The sequence below is a fragment of the Malania oleifera genome, chromosome 7, assembly GCF_029873635.1.
Source record: "Malania oleifera isolate guangnan ecotype guangnan chromosome 7, ASM2987363v1, whole genome shotgun sequence".
Classification (NCBI taxonomy): Eukaryota; Viridiplantae; Streptophyta; class Magnoliopsida; order Santalales; family Ximeniaceae; genus Malania; species Malania oleifera.
Genome location: NC_080423.1, coordinates 87,077,487 through 87,084,310, shown reverse-complemented (window position 1 = coordinate 87,084,310; position 6,824 = coordinate 87,077,487).

The window sequence follows — 6,824 nt, the reverse complement described above, 5'->3', positions numbered from 1 at the left end:
TAACTCTCGACGTCGGAATATGTCTCACGAACGGCGTCCTAGACGTCCTTCGTCTTTGGTAAGAACAAGTAGATTTTCCCGATTGAAGGCTACATTGAGTTGATGAGCCAAGCGGTCACCATGGAGTTTTCGGACCTCCATTTTTGCAAGGCTACAACGTCAGTGGAGTCTAGTTTCCTCCGTTCGCCGGTAAAATAACCTAGCCTCCCTTTTCCTTCAATTACCAATTTTATGGATTGAGCTCACTCAAGGAAATTTTTTCCGTTTAATATCTCCACTACGAGTGGAAAGGCTGTGTTGTCTAGCCCATTCGAACCCCCAACGGATGTGGCCTCTGAGTCGCCGTCAATATTTTCAGAAGAGGTCGACCCTCTGCTATTGACGGTGCTGCTGGCCATAGTTAGTTAAGGTTGAGAAACCCTAACTCTGATACCATATGAGCTGAATTCAATTATATTCAATTCTGAAAATAAACATTATGTACATCCCAATCTTATAATACAATCACCTATTCTAATAAGGAAATAATCCCCCTACAAAATAATATATAATCTCCTACATTTACCCACTTTCCTAATTTACCCATCATACACAAAGATACTTGGGATTTTAACACATAAAAAAATGAAATAATTTAAAGAGAAGTTAATCATGTAAATTCATGTTATTCTAACCCATATTCAATAGGAAAAAAAAAACATTTCCATAATGAAATTTGAAAATAATTATTTATTTTTATTTCCTTTATGGATTCATACACTTGTTTTCACTGTTATTTGATTTATAATAGTACCACACACTTTTTTGTGTATACTATCAAATTCTTCCACTATAATTATCACTCTATGTTTAAGAATAGACAATTCATGAGCCAAACTATCATAATTGTCTATTCTTCTTCTCAATTATATCTATTTTAACTTCTTACCTATATTTAGTAAAATTAATTAATTATTTAAATTTACTAATGTTGATCCTAAAAATCAAACCCTAACCTCCGCATCCACAAACCACGGCGATCACCAGCAACAAAAAGGGGGAAAAAACTTGAGATACTCTTAATAGCATTCATATACCTTTTTTGAGGCTCAAGACAGAGATTGATGTAATTGTAACCATAATCTTGGAGTGCATGAAGAGTTCTAGAGAGTTTTCCTTACCTGAATTTTGGCCTCTCCTTTATATAGCTGATATTCCCTAGTATAAATGTCCTCCATATTTAATTGGGAGGTTATTTGTTTTGTATGAGGGGTTACACTCCTCCATCACCCCCTTTACTTCCCTTGCGGTTGCATTTCCCTTCTAAATTTTGGGGTGGCTTTTGGTCTTCATATAGATCACTCTCTTTAACTCTTAAATTGCCATAGTTTATTTTATGCTCATCAAATGGCTCCACTTTTAAGCCTTGAAAGGTTTAGAAATACGTTTTTCGTAACTTATAAGGTTTCATTTTTTTTTTTTGCAGTATTTTTTTCTTATATGCTTGGATTGAGTTGGCCCCCTTTTTTCTCATTTTTGTTCCTCAAATGCTTTAACCAAGATGGTTGTTATTTAAGGCTCTTATATTTCTATTTTGATAAGCAAAGAAGGAAAGAGGAAAAACGTGAAGGGGGCAGCACAGCAAGACTCGTCAATGGGGAGCCTATGCTCGTTGACGAGGGAACAACAGATGTTCGTCGACAAAGGTACTGAAACTCGTCGATGAACAATTACCAAGAGCAGGAAATTTTCAGACTTCTAGCATCGTCAACGAGAGCCCTGTATTCGTCGATGAAGGTTCGTCTTGGTCTCGTCGATGAGGTCGTGTATTCATCGAAGAGAGGCACCAGGGCTGCGACAGTTTTTCTGAATTTTGAATTTTTGAACGTTGAATGGTTGGGCAAATGGGGGGAAACCTCCGAGGAACTTCTATATATGTCATCTAGGCATATTTTGAGAGGAGAAATGATCATTATTGAAGTGTATTGTGTACATTTTGATTTCCTTAGTGAAATTTGTGTGTCATTGCTTCCATAGATGTAAGCTTTGCCGAACCACGTAAATCTTTGTGTTGATCTTGTTCTAGTTGTGTGTATTATTTACATTCACTTGTTGTTTATTCCACTGTGCATTTTCATTATACGATCCATTTCACAACAAAATTGGTATCGGAGCGATTATTGTTATGACATTAGGATCGTCTTCTACAAGATTTGACATTGTCAAATTCAATGGAATCGGAAACTTCGATTTATGGCAGAGGAAAGTGAAAGATATTCTAGTACAATAAGGAATGGATAAAGCATTACTTGATACTCAATCGGAAGGAATGGATGAGGCAACATGGTTAGATTTGAAAGCAAAGGCAGCATTGGCAATACGCTTGTGTTTGCCCGACGAAATTCTCTATCGGTTGATGGAGGAGGATTCTCCATCAGCTATCTGGAAAAAGTTAGAAAATCGGTACATGTCTAAATCCCTCCATAACAATTTTTTTCTTAAGTAGCGTTTATATTGGCTTAAGATGGTAGAAGGATCTAGTTTAGATTAACACATCAATGCGCTTTGATGAGAATTGATGTGAAATTTGATGAGGATGATGAGGCTTTGATGCTGTTAAATTCTTTGCCCTCGACTCATACCTACGAAAATCTTGTGACCACTCTTTCGTGGGGAAAAGAAACACTTGATTTGGAAGAAGTAACAAGTGTTTTGTTAAATTTTCATCAAAGGTTGAAAATATGTGATGAAGGAGAAGAACTTGTGGTAAAGAGCAGTAATGAGCGAGGCAAAGGAAAGTTTAAAATTGGGTCTAATCAGAAATCTTGGAATCAATCCAAGAAGAAGAAGGGAATCCGGTGTTATAAATGCGGTAAAAAGGGGCATGTGAAACCGGAGTGTCCGGATTGGAAGAAGGGAAATACTAATAAGCATGAGAGGATTTCTAAATCTGTGAATGTTATTCAAGAAGAGGAATCAGCGGATGATGATGTTCTATCAGTATCAGCGGAGTCGGATAATTTAACGGACTCTTGGATACTTGACTCGGCATGTTCTTATCACATGACTCCAAACAAGAAGTGGTTTAGCACTTACAGTTTAATAAATTCTGGATCAATTCTTATGGGTAATGATGCTTCTTACAAGATCCTTGGCATAGGAAATGTAAAGATAAAGATGTTTGATGGTGCTGTAAGAACATTGTGTAATGTAAGACATATACCTGAGTTAAGAAAGAGTCAGATATCTCTTGGTACTTTGGATTGTAATGGCTTTAATTACAAGTCCAAAAGTGGAGTCTTGACAGTATGGAAAGGTAATCTGACTGTGATGAAATGGTAGAAACTGGATGGGAATATTTATACGTTGCAGGGAACTACCGTTATAAGTGGAGTTGCAGCTGTGGATGCTGAATCAGATGAGACCGTCTTGTGGCATATGCGTCTTGGACATATGGGAGAACATGACATGAAAGAACTACACAAAAGAAAATTGTTGAAAGATTTAAAATCATGTCAATTGGAATTCTGTAGATTTTGTGTTCTTGGAAAACAGAACAGGGCAAAATTCAGATCAGCTACTCACAAGACAAAAGGAATTCTTGACTATGTACATTCAGATGTTTGGGGCCCAGTTAGAATTGCATCAAAGGGTGGACATATGTATTATGTGAGTTTCGTTGATGATTACTCACGAAAGGTTTGGGTTTACTTCATGCGTCACAAATCTAGTACGTTTGTCAAGTTTAAGATTTAGAAGGCTGAAGTGGAAAACCTGACATGGAGGAGAATCAAATATTTAAGGTCGGATAATGGGACCGAGTACGCTAATTTTCGGTTTATGGAGTTTTGTGTAGAGTAGGGCATCAAGAGACATTTTACAGTTCGTTGGACACCTCAACAAAATGGTATGGCAGAACGGATGAATCGAACTCTTGCTGATAGGGCTCAGTGTCTCAGATTGAATGCAGGACTACCGAAGAATTTCTGAGCCGAGGCAATTAGTATGGCTTGTTTTCTGGTTAACCGATCACCAAGGGCATAGCGGGTAAAGTGGCGGAAGAGGTTTGGAGGGGAAATGCAGTAGACTACTCCAAATAAAAGGTATTCAGGTGTCCAACCTATGTCCACGTGTCTAGTGAGGAGAGGTCTAAGCTTGAACCGAAGTCTCGTCGTTGCATCTTCTTGGGATATCTAGAGGATGTGAAGGGGTATAAGTTGTGGGACCCAGTGGCAAACAAGTTGGTGATCAATAGAGATGTAGTCTTTGATAAGAAGGCTATGGTGAAGCGTACTCAAGAGTTTGATGAACAGAAACAGGAGCCAGAAAGCTGGGGCAGTGATGAACATGTTGTGCAGGTGGAGTTGGAAGCTTAGGACAATAAAAATGATCATGGTCCCGTGGTTGTAGGGAGCTCTAGCTCGGGAAACCAGCAAGTCGACAATATTCCTATACGAAGATCCGGACGCACTATCAGGCCTCCATCAAGGTATGGATTTGATGAGTTAGTATCTTATGCTTTCTTTAGTTGTTGCAACTATCCAACTTCTTTTTAAGAGGCAGTGCACGGCCAGGAGAAAGATAGGTGGATGGGAGTAATGATTGAGGAGATGGAATCATTACATAAGAATCTAACTTGGGATTTGGTGGAGCTTCCAGATGGGAAGAGACCAATAGGTTGCAAATGGGTGTATAGGAAGAAGGAGACAATTTCAAAAAAGGAAAGAGAGAAATTCAAGGCATGGTTGGTGGCAAAAGGATACTCACAAAAGAAGGGGATAGATTATAATGAGATCTTTTCTTCAGTGGTCCGACATACTTCTATCAGAGTTGTGTTGGGGTTGGTAGCTTATTACGATCTTCATTTGGAACAAATGGATGTGAAGACGGTGTTTCTTCACGGTGACTTGGAGGAACAAATCTATATGGTACAGGCAGAGGGATTCATTGAATCAGGAAAAGAAAATTTTGTTTGCAGGTTGAAGAAATCTCTTTATAAGCTAAAATAGTCTCCAAGGCAATGGTATAAACAGTTTGATTCGTACATGATGAAGATTGGCTACAAACGGTGTGAGTATGATTGCTGTATTTATGTGAATAAACTTGAGGATGGTTCTCTTGTTTTCTTGTTATTATACGTCGATGACATGTTGATAACTGCAAAGGATTTAACTGAGGTGAATCAGTTAAAGGACCTGTTGCATAAAAAATTTGATATGAAGGATCTTGATTCAGCCAAAAAAATACTTGGGATGGAGATTTGCCGTGACAGGACTGCAAGGAGATTATGGCTATCTTAGGGCAGTTATGTTCAGAAGGTGTTGGAGAGGTTTAGCATAACTAATGCAAGACCGGTGTGTACACCTCTAGCGAATCATTTCAAGTTATCTATTGCAAATTGCCCAAGTTCGGATGAGGAAATCCTGGACATGTCAAAAGTCCCCTATGCTAGTGCTATGTGGAGTTTAATGTATGCCATGATATGTACGAGGCCGGATTTAGCTCATGCAGTGAGCGTGGTGAGCAAGTTCCTCTCTAATCCAGGAAGGTAGCATTGGGAAGTCATCAAATGGATACTTAGATACTTGGGGGTACATCAGGATATGGCATCATGTTCGGCAAACAACAGGGTTGTCCTTCAGTTATAAGATTTGTTGATGCAGATTATGCTAGGGATATGGATGATAGAAGGTCTACAACGGGAAATGTGTTTACCCTTGTAGGAGGACCAATATGTTGGAGATCCATGATACAGTCTCTAGTTGCATTGTCCATGACTGAGGTAGAATATATGGCTGTTGCCGAAACTGCAAAGGAAGCCTTATGGCTTACTAGTTTAGTCAGAGAATTGGAGTTACAGCAAGATGGTGCCGTGCTGCATTGTGATAGTCAGAGTGTTATTTACTTGGCGAAGAATCAAGTATACCATACTAGGACCAAACACATTGATATGAGGTTCCACAGAGTACGGGAATTGATTGCTTCAGGTGAACTTGTGTTGGAGAAAGTTCACACATCTGATAATGCAACAGATATTTTGATCAAATCAGTTACTTCAGAGAAGTTCAAGCATTGCTTGAACTTACTTAATGTCTCCAGGTGTTAGAAGGGAGACATACCCAACCAAGCATTTTCAAGTTCAAAGTGAAGCAGTTCATGTTTTTGAGATTCTCCAAAGGGGGGTATAATCTCCAAGGTGAAGATTGTTATTTATGGCTTTTATACTTCTGTTTTGATAAGCAAAGAAGGAAGGAGGAAAAACATGAAGAGGGCAGCACAGCAGGACTCGTCGACGAGGAGCCTATGCTTGTCGATGAGGGAATAACAGAAGTTCGTCGACGAAGGTTCTGAAGCTCGTCGACGAACAATTACCGAGAGCAGGAAATTTTCAGACTTCTAGCATCTTCAACGAGAGTCATGTATTCGTTGACGAAGGTTCGTCTTGGTCTCATCGACGAGGTCCTATATTCGTCAACGAGAGGCGCCTGGGCTGTGACAATTTTTCTAAATTTTGAATTTTTGAACATTGGATGGTTGGGCAAACGGGGGGAAACCTCCGAGAAACTTCTATATATGTCATTTGGGCATATTTTGAGAGGAGAGATGATCATTATTGAAGTGTATTGTGTACATTTTGATTTCCTTAGTGAAATTTGTGTCATTGCTTCCGTGGATGTAAGCTTTGCCGAACCACGTAAATCTTTGTGTTGATTTTGTTCTGGTTGTGTGTGTTATTTACATTCACTTGTTGTTGTTTATTCCGCTATACATCTTCATTATACGATTCATTTCACAACAATGGCCTTTGGGAAATTTTTCTATACCTCAAATTCTTGTATAGATGT